General features: G+C 44.4%; 1 long non-coding RNA gene across 1 annotated transcript in view; it reads left to right on the forward strand.

The window, feature by feature from the left end:
* The first annotated feature begins 3,354 nt into the window (after positions 1–3,354).
* The window catches only part of LOC309653599, a 102,187-nt gene continuing 85,766 nt past the window's right edge, over positions 3,355–19,775 (forward strand). The window contains exon 1 of the long non-coding RNA XR_014259264.1: positions 3,355–3,455. This is a non-coding gene — a long non-coding RNA (uncharacterized lncRNA). The remainder of the gene's footprint in view (positions 3,456–19,775) is intronic.

Genomic DNA, 19,775 nt, shown 5'->3' on the forward strand with positions numbered 1-19,775 from the left:
AAGCGCAGGATGACTTCAGGCCCTGTTCTGGTTCCGGGGGGCAGGCTGAGCCTGTGGTTAATTCTTCTTCCTGATGGGAAAATAGAGTGACTTGTGCCTGTCCCAACACCAAGAGCTAGTCTCTCATTGGTTCCCCGTCTTCCCGTTCATCCTCAGGACAAATTGCAACCTGTACGGAACAGGAGGTTAAAGGTGCTGATGCTCCAAGTAGGGAGATTGCTAGTAAAGTGGCTGGAATGGCGAACCCGAGCACAAGGAGATGAGAAATGAGGTGCGTTTTAGAAACCTTTCCCCATCACACGGTGTACCATCTTCTGGGTTTCTCATGCATGTTTTTGATGTAGGAAGATGCCCTTGAACCTGGAGATTTGGAACCCATGCGATGGGTAGCACGCAGTATTACTTTAAAGGGTCTGCGTTTGCTCACCCAACCTCACCAAACCTCTCAGCCCCAAGAGTGTCCACCCTTATGTCTCATCCAGCTGTGGGTCTAGATATGGTCAATCCAGGTTGCATCACAGCCCCTGAACGAATTGTGTAAAAATTTCTCTCTCTTTCACTGTCTTTGTTTCATGGGTTTTTAAAAGTAATTTATTTTTATAATGGGGTTTAGCTGCTTTTCACGGCTGTGTTTATGCCGCTTTACACCCACTTGACACACAAACAGAGAGATATCAATACATAGGTTTTAAGATTATTACTAGTCAGATATATTCTTGTGCGATGAAACGGGCGTGTTGAGTCCAGTTCTCTGAGCAGGGAGTAGGTCTTGTCTATTACATATTGGGTTTATGGAACGGTATCTGAGCTAATTTGAAACTCTTGTTTTATATATCACCACACCTCACCTTTCCCGTTAAGCAGCCATAGTGTGTTTTCTGCATGTGTGACTCTGTTCTGTTTTGTAATTCAGTTCAAGTGTAACGATTTTTACATTCCCTCTATAAGTGACACCTTATGAGAAGTGTCCTTTTCTGTGTGACTTATTTCACTTAGAATCGTCGTACCTAAATCCACTCTTCATGCTGCTACTAGCCTTATGACATTGATTTCATGGCTGAGTTATATTCCATTGTACATAAGGACCACAACTTTTTTATCCATTTTTCTTTTTCCTGGGATACTTAAGGTGGAATGAAGTGGAGGTCCTTGTCAACAGAGCAGCCCTAAACTTTGGGGTGCTTGTGTCTTCCTGATTTTCAATTTTCCCACTTTATACCCCCATGCGTGGAAGTGCCCTATGCTCTCTAAGCTGTGTTTTATAGATGTTTCAGGACACACCGTACCCTTCTCCAGAGTGGCTGTTGGCAATTTACATCCCGCCCATCAGTGTAGCAAGGCTCCCATTTCTCCATGGCCTGTCCTGCATTTCTTGTTTGGACACTTTTTTCAGCATGGCCCTTTTGACCGATGGGAAGCGAGACTTCTTTGTAGCGCTGATTTGCCTTTCCAGGTTGCTTGGTTGGCCAAAAAGGGCATAGGCGTTTTTTCCTGAATATATTCAGGAAAAAACGCCTACGCCCTTTATGGCCAAGGGCATCATTGTCAACGTTTTGCTGCTTTTCACGTGCTTTAAAGGCGATTCGAATCTACCTCCTGAAATCTGTTTCCTGCAATTCTGCCTTGATTTCAAATCCTCTTCTTTGCCTTCCCTCAATATATTTGTGGACGAGAGTTATCATTTATAACTCTGCAGGTTTGTGAATTGCAGTGCCCTGAAGCTCCATTTTACAACTCGCTTTTTTGGGACTGGCCGCAAAAGCGCAGGATGGCTTCAGGCCCTGTTCTGGTTCCGGGGGGCAGGCTGAGCCTGTGGTTAATTCTTCTTCCTGATGGGAAAATAGAGTGACTTGTGCCTGTCCCAACACCAAGAGCTAGTCTCTCATTGGTTCCCCGTCTTCCCGTTCATCCTCAGGACAAATTGCAACCTGTACGGAACAGGAGGTTAAAGGTGCTGATGCTCCAAGTAGGGAGATTGCTAGTAAAGTGGCTGGAATGGCGAACCCGAGCACAAGGAGATGAGAAATGAGGTGCGTTTTAGAAACCTTTCCCCATCACACGGTGTACCATCTTCTGGGTTTCTCATGCATGTTTTTGATGTAGGAAGATGCCCTTGAACCTGGAGATTTGGGACCCATGCGATGGGTAGCACGCAGTATTACTTTAAAGGGTCTGCGTTTGCTCACCCAACCTCACCAAACCTCTCAGCCCCAAGAGTGTCCACCCTTATGTCTCATCCAGCTGTGGGTCTAGATATGGTCAATCCAGGTTGCATCACAGCCCCTGAACGAATTGTGTAAAAATTTCTCTCTCTTTCACTGTCTTTGTTTCATGGGTTTTTAAAAGTAATTTATTTTTATAATGGGGTTTAGCTGCTTTTCACGGCTGTGTTTATGCCGCTTTACACCCACTTGAAACACAAACAGAGAGATATCAATACATAGGTTTTAAGATTATTACTAGTCAGATATATTCTTGTGCGATGAATCGGGCGTGTTGAGTCCAGTTCTCTGAGCAGGGAGTAGGTCTTGTCTATTACATATTGGGTTTATGGAACGGTATCTGAGCTAATTTGAAACTCTTGTTTTATGTATCACCCCACCTCACCTTTCCCGTTAAGCAGCCATAGTGTGTTTTCTGCATGTGTGACATTGTTCTGTTTTGTAATTCAGTTCAAGTGTAACGATTTTTACATTCCCTCTATAAGTGACACCTTATGAGAAGTGTCCTTTTCTGTGTGACTTATTTCACTTAGAATCGTCGTACCTAAATCCACTCATCATGCCGCTACTAGCCTTATGACATTGATTTCATGGCTGTGTGATATTCCATTGTACATAAGGACCACAACTTTTTTATCCATTTTTCGCTTTCCTGGGATACTTAAGGTGGAATGAAGTGGAGGTCCTTGTCAACAGAGCAGCCCTAAACTTTGGGGTGCTTGTGTCTTGCTGATTTTCAATTTTCCCACTTTATACCCCCATGCGTGGAAGTGCCCTATGCTCTCTAAGCTGTGTTTTATAGATGTTTCAGGACACACCGTACCCTTCTCCAGAGTGGCTGTTGGCAATTTACATCCCGCCCATCAGTGTAGCAAGGCTCCCATTTCTCCATGGCCTGTCCTGCATTTCTGGTTTTGACACTTTTTTCAGCATGGCCCTTTTGACCGATGGGAAGCGAGACTTCTTTGTAGCGCTGATTTGCCTTTCCAGGTTGCTTGGTTGGCCAACAAGGGCATAGGCGTTTTTTCCTGAATATATTCAGGAAAAAACGCCTACGCCCTTTATGGCCAAGGGCATCATTGTCAACGTTTTGCTGCTTTTCACGTGCTTTAAAGGCGATTCGAATCTACCTCTTGAAATCTGTTTCCTGCAATTCTGCCTTGATTTCAAATCCTCTTCTTTGCCTTCCCTCAATATATTTGTGGACGAGAGTTATCATTTATTACTCTGCAGGTTTGTGAATTGCAGTGCCCTGAAGCTCCATTTTACAACTCGCTTTTTTGGGACTGGCCGCAAAAGCGCAGGATGGCTTCAGGCCCTGTTCTGGTTCCGGGGGGCAGGCTGAGCCTGTGGTTAATTCTTCTTCCTGATGGGAAAATAGAGTGACTTGTGCCTGTCCCAACACCAAGAGCTAGTCTCTCATTGGTTCCCCGTCTTCCCGTTCATCCTCAGGACAAATTGCAACCTGTACGGAACAGGAGGTTAAAGGTGCTGATGCTCCAAGTAGGGAGATTGCTAGTAAAGTGGCTGGAATGGCGAACCCGAGCACAAGGAGATGAGAAATGAGGTGCGTTTTAGAAACCTTTCCCCATCACACGGTGTACCATCTTCTGGGTTTCTCATGCATGTTTTTGATGTAGGAAGATGCCCTTGAACCTGGAGATTTGGGACCCATGCGATGGGTAGCACGCAGTATTACTTTAAAGGGTCTGCGTTTGCTCACCCAACCTCACCAAACCTCTCAGCCCCAAGAGTGTCCACCCTTATGTCTCATCCAGCTGTGGGTCTAGATATGGTCAATCCAGGTTGCATCACAGCCCCTGAACGAATTGTGTAAAAATTTCTCTCTCTTTCACTGTCTTTGTTTCATGGGTTTTTAAAAGTAATTTATTTTTATAATGGGGTTTAGCTGCTTTTCACGGCTGTGTTTATGCCGCTTTACACCCACTTGACACACAAACAGAGAGATATCAATACATAGGTTTTAAGATTATTACTAGTCAGATATATTCTTGTGCGATGAAACGGGCGTGTTGAGTCCAGTTCTCTGAGCAGGGAGTAGGTCTTGTCTATTACATATTGGGTTTATGGAACGGTATCTGAGCTAATTTGAAACTCTTGTTTTATGTATCTCCCCACCTCACCTTTCCCGTTAAGCAGCCATAGTGTGTTTTCTGCATGTGTGACTCTGTTCTGTTTTGTAATTCAGTTCAAGTGTAACGATTTTTACATTCCCTCTATAAGTGACACCTTATGAGAAGTGTCCTTTTCTGTGTGACTTATTTCACTTAGAATCGTCGTACCTAAATCCACTCATCATGCCGCTACTAGCCTTATGACATTGATTTCATGGCTGAGTGATATTCCATTGTACATAAGGACCACAACTTTTTTATCCATTTTTCGCTTTCCTGGGATACTTAAGGTGGAATGAAGTGGAGGTCCTTGTCAACAGAGCAGCCCTAAACTTTGGGGTGCTTGTGTCTTCCTGATTTTCAATTTTCCCACTTTATACCCCCATGCGTGGAAGTGCCCTATGCTCTCTAAGCTGTGTTTTATAGATGTTTCAGGACACACCGTACCCTTCTCCAGAGTGGCTGTTGGCAATTTACATCCCGCCCATCAGTGTAGCAAGGCTCCCATTTCTCCATGGCCTGTCCTGCATTTCTGGTTTTGACACTTTTTTCAGCATGGCCCTTTTGACCGATGGGAAGCGAGACTTCTTTGTAGCGCTGATTTGCCTTTCCAGGTTCCTTGGTTGGCCAAAAAGGGCATAGGCGTTTTTTCCTGAATATATTCAGGAAAAAACGTCTACGCCCTTTATGGCCAAGGGCATCATTGTCAACGTTTTGCTGCTTTTCACGTGCTTTAAAGGCGATTCGAATCTACCTCCTGAAATCTGTTTCCTGCAATTCTGCCTTGATTTCAAATCCTCTTCTTTGCCTTCCCTCAATATATTTGTGGACGAGAGTTATCATTTATAACTCGGCAGGTTTGTGAATTGCAGTGCCCTGAAGCTCCATTTTACAACTCGCTTTTTTGGGACTGGCCGCAAAAGCGCAGGATGGCTTCAGGCCCTGTTCTGGTTCCGGGGGGCAGGCTGAGCCTGTGGTTAATTCTTCTTCCTGATGGGAAAATAGAGTGACTTGTGCCTGTCCCAACACCAAGAGCTAGTCTCTCATTGGTTCCCCGTCTTCCCGTTCATCCTCAGGACAAATTGCAACCTGTACGGAACAGGAGGTTAAAGGTGCTGATGCTCCAAGTAGGGAGATTGCTAGTAAAGTGGCTGGAATGGCGAACCCGAGCACAAGGAGATGAGAAATAAGGTGCGTTTTAGAAACCTTTCCCCATCACACGGTGTACCATCTTCTGGGTTTCTCATGCATGTTTTTGATGTAGGAAGATGCCCTTGAACCTGGAGATTTGGGACCCATGCGATGGGTAGCACACAGTATTACTTTAAAGGGTCTGCGTTTGCTCACCCAACCTCACCAAACCTCTCAGCCCCAAGAGTGTCCACCCTTATGTCTCATCCAGCTGTGGGTCTAGATATGGTCAATCCAGGTTGCATCACAGCCCCTGAACGAATTGTGTAAAAATTTCTCTCTCTTTCACTGTCTTTGTTTCATGGGTTTTTAAAAGTAATTTAGTTTTATAATGGGGTTTAGCTGCTTTTCACGGCTGTGTTTATGCCGCTTTACACCCACTTGACACACAAACAGAGAGATATCAATACATAGGTTTTAAGATTATTACTAGTCAGATATATTCTTGTGCGATGAATCGGGCGTGTTGAGTCCAGTTCTCTGAGCAGGGAGTAGGTCTTGTCTATTACATATTGGGTTTATGGAACGGTATCTGAGCTAATTTGAAACTCTTGTTTTATGTATCACCCCACCTCACCTTTCCCGTTAAGCAGCCATAGTGTGTTTTCTGCATGTGTGACTCTGTTCTGTTTTGTAATTCAGTTCAAGTGTAACGATTTTTACATTCCCTCTATAAGTGACACCTTATGAGAAGTGTCCTTTTCTGTGTGACTTATTTCACTTAGAATCGTCGTACCTAAATCCACTCATCATGCTGCTACTAGCCTTATGACATTGATTTCATGGCTGAGTGATATTCCATTGTACATAAGGACCACAACTTTTTTATCCATTTTTCGCTTTCCTGGGATACTTAAGGTGGAATGAAGTGGAGGTCCTTGTCAACAGAGCAGCCCTAAACTTTGGGGTGCTTGTGTCTTGCTGATTTTCAATTTTCCCACTTTATACCCCCATGCGTGGAAGTGCCCTATGCTCTCTAAGCTGTGTTTTATAGATGTTTCAGGACACACCGTACCCTTCTCCAGAGTGGCTTTTGGCAATTTACATCCCGCCCATCAGTGTAGCAATGCTCCCATTTCTCCATGGCCTGTCCTGCATTTCTGGTTTTGACACTTTTTTCAGCATGGCCCTTTTGACCGATGGGAAGCGAGACTTCTTTGTAGCGCTGATTTGCCTTTCCAGGTTGCTTGGTTGGCCAACAAGGGCGTAGGCGTTTTTTCCTGAATATATTCAGGAAAAAACGCCTACGCCCTTTTTGGCCAAGGGCATCATTGTCAACGTTTTGCTGCTTTTCACGTGCTTTAAAGGCGATTCGAATCTACCTCCTGAAATCTGTTTCCTGCAATTCTGCCTTGATTTCAAATCCTCTTCTTTGCCTTCCCTCAATATATTTGTGGACGAGAGTTATCATTTTTAACTCTCCAGGTTTGTGAATTGCAGTGCCCTGAAGCTCCATTTTACAACTCGCTTTTTTGGGACTGGCCGCAAAAGCGCAGGATGGCTTCAGGCCCTGTTCTGGTTCCGGAGGGCAGGCTGAGCCTGTGGTTAATTCTTCTTCCTGATGGGAAAATAGAGTGACCTGTGCCTGTCCCAACACCAAGAGCTAGTCTCTCATTGGTTCCCCGTCTTCCCGTTCATCCTCAGGACAAATTGCAACCTGTACGGAACAGGAGGTTAAAGGTGCTGATGCTCCAAGTAGGGAGATTGCTAGTAAAGTGGCTGGAATGGCGAACCCGAGCACAAGGAGATGAGAAATGAGGTGCGTTTTAGAAACCTTTCCCCATCACAAGGTGTACCATCTTCTGGGTTTCTCATGCATGTTTTTGATGTAGGAAGATGCCCTTGAACCTGGAGATTTGGGACCCATGCGATGGGTAGCACGCAGTATTATTTTAAAGGGTCTGCGTTTGCTCACCCAACCTCACCAAACCTCTAAGCCCCAAGAGTGTCCACCCTTATGTCTCATCCAGCTGTGGGTCTAGATATGGTCAATCCAGGTTGCATCACAGCCACTGAACGAATTGTGTAAAAATTTCTCTCTCTTTCACTGTCTTTGTTTCATGGGTTTTTAAAAGTAATTTATTTTTATAATGGGGTTTAGCTGCTTTTCACGGCTGTGTTTATGCCGCTTTACACCCACTTGACACAAAAACAGAGAGATATCAATACATAGGTTTTAAGATTATTACTAGTCAGATATATTCTTGTGCGATGAATCGGGCGTGTTGAGTCCAGTTCTCTGAGCAGGGAGTAGGTCTTGTCTATTACATATTGGGTTTATGGAACGGTATCTGAGCTAATTTGAAACTCTTGTTTTATGTATCACCCCACCTCATCTTTCCCGTTAAGCAGCCATAGTGTGTTTTCTGCATGTGTGACTTTGTTCTGTTTTGTAATTCAGTTCAAGTGTAACGATTTTTACATTCCCTCTATAAGTGACACCTTATGAGAAGTGTCCTTTTCTGTGTGACTTATTTCACTTAGAATCGTCGTACCTAAATCCACTCATCATGCTGCTACTAGCCTTATGACATTGATTTCATGGCTGAGTGATATTCCATTGTACATAAGGACCACAACTTTTTTATCCATTTTTCGCTTTCCTGGGATATTTAAGGTGGAATGAAGTGGAGGTCCTTGTCAACAGAGCAGCCCTAAACTTTGGGGTGCTTGTGTCTTCCTGATTTTCAATTTTCCCACTTTATACCCCCATGCGTGGAAGTGCCCTATGCTCTCTAAGCTGTGTTTTATAGATGTTTCAGGACACACCGTACCCTTCTCCAGAGTGGCTGTTGGCAATTTACATCCCGCCCATCAGTGTAGCAAGGCTCCCATTTCTCCATGGCCTGTCCTGCATTTCTGTTTTTGACACTTTTTCAGCATGGCCCTTTTGACCGATGTGAAGCGAGACTTCTTTGTAGCGCTGATTTGCCTTTCCAGGTTGCTTGGTTGGCCAAAAAGGGCGTATGCGTTTTTTCCTGAATATATTCAGGAAAAAACGCCTACGCCCTTTTTGGCCAAGGGCATCATTGTCAACGTTTTCTGCTTTTCACGTGCTTTAAAGGCGATTCGAATCTACCTCCTGAAATCTGTTTCCTGCAATTCTGCCTTGATTTCAAATCCTCTTCTTTGCCTTCCCTCAATATATTTGTGGACGAGAGTTATCATTTATAACTCTGCAGGTTTGTGAATTGCAGTGCCCTGAAGCTCCATTTTACAACTCGCTTTTTTGGGACTGGCCGCAAAAGCGCAGGATGGCTTCAGGCCCTGTTCTGGTTCCGGGGGGCAGGCTGAGCCTGTGGTTAATTCTTCTTCCTGATGGGAAAATAGAGTGACCTGTGCCTGTCCCAACACAAAGAGCTAGTCTCTCATTGGTTCCCCGTCTTCCCGTTCATTCTCAGGACAAATTGCAACCTGTACGGAACAGGAGGTTAAAGGTGCTGATGCTCCAAGTAGGGAGATTGCTAGTAAAGTGGCTGGAATGGCGAACCCGAGCACAAGGAGATGAGAAATGAGGTGCGTTTTAGAAACCTTTCCCCATCACACGGTGTACCATCTTCTGGGTTTCTCATGCATGTTTTTGATGTAGGAAGATGCCCTTGAACCTGGAGATTTGGGACCCATGCGATGGGTAGCACGCAGTATTATTTTAAAGGGTCTGCGTTTGCTCACCCAACCTCACCAAACCTCTAAGCCCCAAGAGTGTCCACCCTTATGTCTCATCCAGCTGTGGGTCTAGATATGGTCAATCCAGGTTGCATCACAGCCACTGAACGAATTGTGTAAAAATTTCTCTCTCTTTCACTGTCTTTGTTTCATGGGTTTTTAAAAGTAATTTATTTTTATAATGGGGTTTAGCTGCTTTTCACGGCTGTGTTTATGCCGCTTTACACCCACTTGACACACAAACAGAGAGATATCAATACATAGGTTTTAAGATTATTACTAGTCAGATATATTCTTGTGCGATGAATCGGGCGTGTTGAGTCCAGTTCTCTGAGCAGGGAGTAGGTCTTGTCTATTACATATTGGGTTTATGGAAAGGTATCTGAGCTAATTTGAAACTCTTGTTTTATGTATCACCCCACCTCATCTTTCCCGTTAAGCAGCCATAGTGTGTTTTCTGCATGTGTGACTTTGTTCTGTTTTGTAATTCAGTTCAAGTGTAACGATTTTTACATTCCCTCTATAAGTGACACCTTATGAGAAGTGTCCTTTTCTGTGTGACTTATTTCACTTAGAATCGTCGTACGTAAATCCACTCATCATGCTGCTACTAGCCTTATGACATTGATTTCATGGCTGAGTGATATTCCATTGTACATAAGGACCACAACTTTTTTATCCATTTTTCGCTTTCCTGGGATACTTAAGGTGGAATGAAGTGGAGGTCCTTGTCAACAGAGCAGCCCTAAACTTTGGGGTGCTTGTGTCTTCCTGATTTTCAATTTTCCCACTTTATACCCCCATGCGTGGAAGTGCCCTATGCTCTCTAAGCTGTGTTTTATAGATGTTTCAGGACACACCGTACCCTTCTCCAGAGTGGCTGTTGGCAATTTACATCCCGCCCATCAGTGTCGCAAGGCTCCCATTTCTCCAAGGCCTGTCCTGCATTTCTGGTTTGGACACTTTTTTCAGCATGGCCCTTTTGACCGATGGGAAGCGAGACTTCTTTGTAGCGCTGATTTGCCTTTCCAGGTTGCTTGGTTGGCCAACAAGGGCGTAGGCGTTTTTACCTGAATATATTCAGGAAAAAACGCCTACGCCCTTTTTGGCCAAGGGCATCATTTTCAACGTTTTGCTGCTTTTCACATGCTTTAAAGGCGATTCGAATCTACCTCCTGAAATCTGTTTCCTGCAATTCTGCCTTGATTTCAAATCCTCTTCTTTGCCTTCCCTCAATATATTTGTGGACGAGAGTTATCATTTATAACTCTGCAGGTTTGTGAATTGCAGTGCCCTGAAGCTCCATTTTACAACTCGCTTTTTTGTGAGCTGGCCGCAAAAGCGCAGGATGGCTTCAGGCCCTGTTCTGGTTCCAGGGGGCAGGCTGAGCCTGTGGTTAATTCTTCTTCCTGATGGGAAAATAGAGTGACCTGTGCCTGTCCCAACACAAAGAGCTAGTCTCTCATTGGTTCCCCGTTTTCCCGTTAATCTTCAGGACAAATTGCAACCTGTACGGAACAGGAGGTTAAAGGTGCTGATGCTCCAAGTAGGGAGATTGCTAGTAAAGTGGCTGGAATGGCGAACACGAGCACAAGGAGATGAGAAATGAGGTGCGTTTTAGAAACCTTTCCCCATCACACGGTGTACCATCTTCTGTGTTTCTCATGCATGTTTTTGATGTAGGAAGATGCCCTTGAACCTGGAGATTTGGGACCCATGCGATGGGTAGCACGCAGTATTATTTTAAAGGGTCTGCGTTTGCTCACCCAACCTCACCAAACCTCTCAGCCCCAAGAGTGTCCACCCTTATGTCTCATCCAGCTGTGGGTCTAGATATGGTCAATCCAGGTTGCATCACAGCCCCTGAACGAATTGTGTAAGAATTTCTCTCTCTTTCCCTGTCTTTGTTTCATGGGTTTTTAAAAGTAATTTATTTTTATAATGGGGTTTAGCTGCTTTTCACGGCTGTGTTTATGCCGCTTTACATCCACTTGACACACAAACAGAGAGATATCAATACATAGGTTTTAAGATTATTACTAGTCAGATATATTCTTGTGCGATGAATCGGGCGTGTTGAGTCCAGTTCTCTGAGCAGGGAGTAGGTCTTGTCTATTACATATTGGGTTTATGGAACGGTATCTGAGCTAATTTGAAACTCTTGTTTTATGTATCACCCCACCTCACCTTTCCCGTTAAGCAGCCATAGTGTGTTTTCTGCATGTGTGACTCTGTTCTGTTTTGCAATTCAGTTCAAGTGTAACGATTTTTACATTCCCTCTATAAGTGACACCTTATGAGAAGTGTCCTTTTCTGTTTGACTTATTTCACTTAGAATCGTCGTACCTAAATCCACTCATCATGCTGCTACTAGCCTTATGACATTGATTTCATGGCTGAGTGATATTCCATTGTACATAAGGACCACAACTTTTTTATCCATTTTTCGCTTTCCTGGGATATTTAAGGTGGAATGAAGTGGAGGTCCTTGTCAACAGAGCAGCCCTAAACTTTGGGGTGCTTGTGTCTTGCTGATTTTCAATTTTCCCACTTTATACCCCCATGCGTGGTAGTGCCCTATGCTCTCTAAGCTGTGTTTTATAGATGTTTCAGGACACACCGTACCCTTCTCCAGAGTGGCTGTTGGCAATTTACATCCCGCCCATCAGTGTAGCAAGGCTCCCATTTCTCCATGGCCTGTCCTGCATTTCTGGTTTTGACACTTTTTTCAGCATGGCCCTTTTGACCGATGGGAAGCGAGACTTCTTTGTAGCGCTGATTTGCCTTTCCAGGTTGCTTGGTTGGCCAACAAGGGCGTAGGCGTTTTTACCTGAATATATTCAGGAAAAAACGCCTACGCCCTTTTTGGCCAAGGGCATCATTGTCAACGTTTTGCTGCTTTTCACGTGCTTTAAAGGCGTTTCGAATCTACCTCCTGAAATCTGTTTCCTGCAATTCTGCCTTGATTTCAAATCCTCTTCTTTGCCTTCCCTCAATATATTTGTGGACGAGAGTTATCATTTATAACTCTGCAGGTTTGTGAATTGCAGTGCCCTGAAGCTCCATTTTACAACTCGCTTTTTTGGGACTGGCCGCAAAAGCGCAGGATGGCTTCAGGCCCTGTTCTGGTTCCGGGGGGCAGGCTGAGCCTGTGGTTAATTCTTCTTCCTGATGGGAAAATAGAGTGACCTGTGCCTGTCCCAACACCAAGAGCTAGTCTCTCATTGGTTCCCCGTCTTCCCGTTCATCCTCAGGACAAATTGCAACCTGTACGGAACAGGAGGTTAAAGGTGCTGATGCTCCAAGTAGGGAGATTGCTAGTAAAGTGGCTGGAACGGTGAACCCGAGCACAAGGAGATGAGAAATGAGGTGCGTTTTAGAAACCTTTCCCCATCACACGGTGTACCATCTTCTGGGTTTCTCATGCATGTTTTTGATGTAGGAAGATGCCCTTGAACCTGGAGATTTGGGACCCATGCGATGGGTAGCACGCAGTATTACTTTAAAGGGTCTGTGTTTGCTCACCCAACCTCACCAAACCTCTCAGCCCCAAGAGTGTCCACCCTTATGTCTCATCCAGCTGTGGGTCTAGATATGGTCAATCCAGGTTGCATCACAGCCACTGAACGAATTGTGTAAAAATTTCTCTCTCTTTCACTGTCTTTGTTTCATGGGTTTTTAAAAGTAATTTATTTTTATAATGGGGTTTAGCTGCTTTGCACGGCTGTGTTTATGCCGCTTTACACCCACTTGACACACAAACAGAGAGATATCAATACATAGGTTTTAAGATTATTACTAGTCAGATATATTCTTGTGCGATGAATCGGGCGTGTTGAGTCCAGTTCTCTGAGCAAGGAGTAGGTCTTGTCTATTACATATTGGGTTTATGGAACGGTATCTGAGCTAATTTGAAACTCTTGTTTTATGTATCACCCCACCTCACCTTTCCCGTTAAGCAGCCATAGTGTGTTTTCTGCATGTGTGACTTTGTTCTGTTTTGTAATTCAGTTCAAGTGTAACGATTTTTACATTCCCTCTATAAGTGACACCTTATGAGAAGTGTCCTTTTCTGTGTGACTTATTTCACTTAGAATCGTCGTACCTAAATCCACTCATCATGCTGCTACTAGCCTTATGACATTGATTTCATGGCTGAGTGATATTCCATTGTACATAAGGACCACAACTTTTTTATCCATTTTTCGCTTTCCTGGGATATTTAAGGTGGAATGAAGTGGAGGTCCTTGTCAACAGAGCAGCCCTAAACTTTGGGGTGCTTGTGTCTTCCTGATTTTCAATTTTCCCACTTTATACCCCCATGCGTGGAAGTGCCCTATGCTCTCTAAGCTGTGTTTTATAGATGTTTCAGGACACACCGTACCCTTCTCCAGAGTGGCTGTTGGCAATTTACATCCCGCCCATCAGTGTAGCAAGGCTCCCATTTCTCCATGGCCTGTCCTGCATTTCTGGTTTTGACACTTTTTTCAGCATGGCCCTTTTGACCGATGGGAAGCGAGACTTCTTTGTAGCGCTGATTTGCCTTTCCAGGTTGCTTGGTTGGCCAACAAGGGCGTAGGCGTTTTTACCTGAATATATTCAGGAAAAAACGCCTACGCCCTTTTTGGCCAAGGGCATCATTGTCAACGTTTTGCTGCTTTTCACATGCTTTAAAGGCGATTCGAATCTACCTCCTGAAATCTGTTTCCTGCAATTCTGCCTTGATTTCAAATCCTCTTCTTTGCCTTCCCTCAATATATTTGTGGACGAGAGTTATCATTTATAACTCTGCAGGTTTGTGAATTGCAGTGCCCTGAAGCTCCATTTTACAACTCGCTTTTTTGTGAGCTGGCCGCAAAAGCGCAGGATGGCTTCAGGCCCTGTTCTGGTTCCAGGGGGCAGGCTGAGCCTGTGGTTAATTCTTCTTCCTGATGGGAAAATAGAGTGACCTGTGCCTGTCCCAACACAAAGAGCTAGTCTCTCATTGGTTCCCCGTTTTCCCGTTAATCTTCAGGACAAATTGCAACCTGTACGGAACAGGAGGTTAAAGGTGCTGATGCTCCAAGTAGGGAGATTGCTAGTAAAGTGGCTGGAATGGCGAACACGAGCACAAGGAGATGAGAAATGAGGTGCGTTTTAGAAACCTTTCCCCATCACACGGTGTACCATCTTCTGTGTTTCTCATGCATGTTTTTGATGTAGGAAGATGCCCTTGAACCTGGAGATTTGGGACCCATGCGATGGGTAGCACGCAGTATTATTTTAAAGGGTCTGCGTTTGCTCACCCAACCTCACCAAACCTCTCAGCCCCAAGAGTGTCCACCCTTATGTCTCATCCAGCTGTGGGTCTAGATATGGTCAATCCAGGTTGCATCACAGCCCCTGAACGAATTGTGTAAGAATTTCTCTCTCTTTCCCTGTCTTTGTTTCATGGGTTTTTAAAAGTAATTTATTTTTATAATGGGGTTTAGCTGCTTTTCACGGCTGTGTTTATGCCGCTTTACATCCACTTGACACACAAACAGAGAGATATCAATACATAGGTTTTAAGATTATTACTAGTCAGATATATTCTTGTGCGATGAATCGGGCGTGTTGAGTCCAGTTCTCTGAGCAGGGAGTAGGTCTTGTCTATTACATATTGGGTTTATGGAACGGTATCTGAGCTAATTTGAAACTCTTGTTTTATGTATCACCCCACCTCACCTTTCCCGTTAAGCAGCCATAGTGTGTTTTCTGCATGTGTGACTCTGTTCTGTTTTGCAATTCAGTTCAAGTGTAACGATTTTTACATTCCCTCTATAAGTGACACCTTATGAGAAGTGTCCTTTTCTGTTTGACTTATTTCACTTAGAATCGTCGTACCTAAATCCACTCATCATGCTGCTACTAGCCTTATGACATTGATTTCATGGCTGAGTGATATTCCATTGTACATAAGGACCACAACTTTTTTATCCATTTTTCGCTTTCCTGGGATATTTAAGGTGGAATGAAGTGGAGGTCCTTGTCAACAGAGCAGCCCTAAACTTTGGGGTGCTTGTGTCTTGCTGATTTTCAATTTTCCCACTTTATACCCCCATGCGTGGAAGTGCCCTATGCTCTCTAAGCTGTGTTTTATAGATGTTTCAGGACACACCGTACCCTTCTCCAGAGTGGCTGTTGGCAATTTACATCCCGCCCATCAGTGTAGCAAGGCTCCCATTTCTCCATGGCCTGTCCTGCATTTCTGGTTTTGACACTTTTTTCAGCATGGCCCTTTTGACCGATGGGAAGCGAGACTTCTTTGTAGCGCTGATTTGCCTTTCCAGGTTGCTTGGTTGGCCAACAAGGGCGTAGGCGTTTTTACCTGAATATATTCAGGAAAAAACGCCTACGCCCTTTTTGGCCAAGGGCATCATTGTCAACGTTTTGCTGCTTTTCACGTGCTTTAAAGGCGATTCGAATCTACCTCCTGAAATCTGTTTCCTGCAATTCTGCCTTGATTTCAAATCCTCTTCTTTGCCTTCCCTCAATATATTTGTGGACGAGAGTTATCATTTATAACTCTGCAGGTTTGTGAATTGCAGTGCCCTGAAGCTCCATTTTACAACTCGCTTTTTTGGGACTGGCCGCAAAAGCGCAGGATGGCTTCAGGCCCTGTTCTGGTTCCGGGGGGCAGGCTGAGCCTGTGGTTAATTCTTCTTCCTGATGGGAAAATAGAGTGACCTGTGCCTGTCCCAACACCAAGAGCTAGTCTCTCATTGGTTCCCCGTCTTCCCGTTCATCCTCAGGACAAATTGCAACCTGTACGGAACAGGAGGTTAAAGGTGCTGATGCTCCAAGTAGGGAGATTGCTAGTAAAGTGGCTGGAATGGCGAACCCGAGCACAAGGAGATGAGAAATGAGGTGCGTTTTAGAAACCTTTCCCCATCACACGGTGTACCATCTTCTGGGTTTCTCATGCATGTTTTTGATGTAGGAAGATGCCCTTGAACCTGGAGATTTGGGACCCATGCGATGGGTAGCACGCAGTATTATTTTAAAGGGTCTGCGTTTGCTCACCCAACCTCACCAAACCTCTAAGCCCCAAGAGTGTCCACCCTTATGTCTCATCCAGCTGTGGGTCTAGATATGGTCAATCCAGGTTGCATCACAGCCACTGAACGAATTGTGTAAAAATTTCTCTCTCTTTCACTGTCTTTGTTTCATGGGTTTTTAAAAGTAATTTATTTTTATAATGGGGTTTAGCTGCTTTTCACGGCTGTGTTTATGCCGCTTTACACCCACCTGACACACAAACAGAGAGATATCAATACGTAGGTTTTAAGATTATTACTAGTCAGATATATTCTTGTGCGATGAATCGGGCGTGTTGAGTCCAGTTCTCTGAGCAGGGAGTAGGTCTTGTCTATTACATATTGGGTTTATGGAAAGGTATCTGAGCTAATTTGAAACTCTTGTTTTATGTATCACCCCACCTCATCTTTCCCGTTAAGCAGCCATAGTGTGTTTTCTGCATGTGTGACTTTGTTCTGTTTTGTAATTCAGTTCAAGTGTAACGATTTTTACATTCCCTCTATAAGTGACACCTTATGAGAAGTGTCCTTTTCTGTGTGACTTATTTCACTTAGAATCGTCGTACGTAAATCCACTCATCATGCTGCTACTAGCCTTATGACATTGATTTCATGGCTGAGTGATATTCCATTGTACATAAGGACCACAACTTTTTTATCCATTTTTCGCTTTCCTGGGATACTTAAGGTGGAATGAAGTGGAGGTCCTTGTCAACAGAGCAGCCCTAAACTTTGGGGTGCTTGTGTCTTCCTGATTTTCAATTTTCCCACTTTATACCCCCATGCGTGGAAGTGCCCTATGCTCTCTAAGCTGTGTTTTATAGATGTTTCAGGACACACCGTACCCTTCTCCAGAGTGGCTGTTGGCAATTTACATCCCGCCCATCAGTGTCGCAAGGCTCCCATTTCTCCAAGGCCTGTCCTGCATTTCTGGTTTGGACACTTTTTTCAGCATGGCCCTTTTGACCGATGGGAAGCGAGACTTCTTTGTAGCGCTGATTTGCCTTTCCAGGTTGCTTGGTTGGCCAACAAGGGCGTAGACGTTTTTACCTGAATATATTCAGGAAAAAACGCCTACGCCCTTTTTGGCCAAGGGCATCATTGTCAACGTTTTGCTGCTTTTCACATGCTTGAAAGGCGATTCGAATCTACCTCCTGAAATCTGTTTCCTGCAATTCTGCCTTGATTTCAAATCCTCTTCTTTGCCTTCCCTCAATATATTTGTGGACGAGAGTTATCATTTATAACTCTGCAGGTTTGTGAATTGCAGTGCCCTGAAGCTCCATTTTACAACTCGCTTTTTTGTGAGCTGGCCGCAAAAGCGCAGGATGGCTTCAGGCCCTGTTCTGGTTCCGGGGGGCAGGCTGAGCCTGTGGTTAATTCTTCTTCCTGATGGGAAAATAGAGTGACCTGTGCCTGTCCCAACACAAAGAGCTAGTCTCTCATTGGTTCCCCGTTTTCCCGTTCATCCTCAGGACAAATTGCAACCTGTACGGAACAGGAGGTTAAAGGTGCTGATGCTCCAAGTAGGGAGATTGCTATTAAAGTGGCTGGAATGGCGAACACGAGCACAAGGAGATGAGAAATGAGGTGCGTTTTAGAAACCTTTCCCCATCACACGGTGTACCATCTTCTGTGTTTCTCATGCATGTTTTTGATGTAGGAAGATGCCCTTGAACCTGGAGATTTGGGACCCATGCGATGGGTAGCACGCAGTATTATTTTAAAGGGTCTGCGTTTGCTCACCCAACCTCACCAAACCTCTCAGCCCCAAGAGTGTCCACCCTTATGTCTCATCCAGCTGTGGGTCTAGATATGGTCAATCCAGGTTGCATCACAGCCACTGAACGAATTGTGTAAAAATTTCTCTCTCTTTCACTGTCTTTGTTTCATGGGTTTTTAAAAGTAATTTATTTTTATAATGGGGTTTAGCTGCTTTGCACGGCTGTGTTTATGCCGCTTTACACCCACTTGACACACAAACAGAGAGATATCAATACATAGGTTTTAAGATTATTACTAGTCAGATATATTCTTGTGCGATGAATCGGGCGTGTTGAGTCCAGTTCTCTGAGCAAGGAGTAGGTCTTGTCTATTACATATTGGGTTTATGGAACGGTATCTGAGCTAATTTGAAACTCTTGTTTTATGTATCACCCCACCTCACCTTTCCCGTTAAGCAGCCATAGTGTGTTTTCTGCATGTGTGACTTTGTTCTGTTTTGTAATTCAGTTCAAGTGTAACGATTTTTACATTCCCTCTATAAGTGACACCTTATGAGAAGTGTCCTTTTCTGTGTGACTTATTTCACTTAGAATCGTCGTACCTAAATCCACTCATCATGCTGCTACTAGCCTTATGACATTGATTTCATGGCTGAGTGATATTCCATTGTACATAAGGACCACAACTTTTTTATCCATTTTTCGCTTTCCTGGGATATTTAAGGTGGAATGAAGTGGAGGTCCTTGTCAACAGAGCAGCCCTAAACTTTGGGGTGCTTGTGTCTTCCTGATTTTCAATTTTCCCACTTTATACCCCCATGCGTGGAAGTGCCCTATGCTCTCTAAGCTGTGTTTTATAGATGTTTCAGGACACACCGTACCCTTCTCCAGAGTGGCTGTTGGCAATTTACATCCCGCCCATCAGTGTAGCAAGGCTCCCATTTCTCCATGGCCTGTCCTGCATTTCTGGTTTTGACACTTTTTTCAGCATGGCCCTTTTGACCGATGGGAAGCGAGACTTCTTTGTAGCGCTGATTTGCCTTTCCAGGTTGCTTGGTTGGCCAACAAGGGCGTAGGCGTTTTTACCTGAATATATTCAGGAAAAAACGCCTACGCCCTTTTTGGCCAAGGGCATCATTGTCAACGTTTTGCTGCTTTTCACATGCTTTAAAGGCGATTCGAATCTACCTCCTGAAATCTGTTTCCTGCAATTCTGCCTTGATTTCAAATCCTCTTCTTTGCCTTCCCTCAATATATTTGTGGACGAGAGTTATCATTTATAACTCTGCAGGTTTGTGAATTGCAGTGCCCTGAAGCTCCATTTTACAACTCGCTTTTTTGTGAGCTGGCCGCAAAAGCGCAGGATGGCTTCAGGCCCTGTTCTGGTTCCAGGGGGCAGGCTGAGCCTGTGGTTAATTCTTCTTCCTGATGGGAAAATAGAGTGACCTGTGCCTGTCCCAACACAAAGAGCTAGTCTCTCATTGGTTCCCCGTTTTCCCGTTAATCTTCAGGACAAATTGCAACCTGTACGGAACAGGAGGTTAAAGGTGCTGATGCTCCAAGTAGGGAGATTGCTAGTAAAGTGGCTGGAATGGCGAACACGAGCACAAGGAGATGAGAAATGAGGTGCGTTTTAGAAACCTTTCCCCATCACACGGTGTACCATCTTCTGTGTTTCTCATGCATGTTTTTGATGTAGGAAGATGCCCTTGAACCTGGAGATTTGGGACCCATGCGATGGGTAGCACGCAGTATTATTTTAAAGGGTCTGCGTTTGCT

This window comes from Balaenoptera physalus (genome assembly GCF_965194825.1).
Source record: "Balaenoptera physalus genome assembly, contig: HAP1_SCAFFOLD_653, whole genome shotgun sequence".
Lineage (NCBI taxonomy): Eukaryota > Metazoa > Chordata > Mammalia > Artiodactyla > Balaenopteridae > Balaenoptera > Balaenoptera physalus.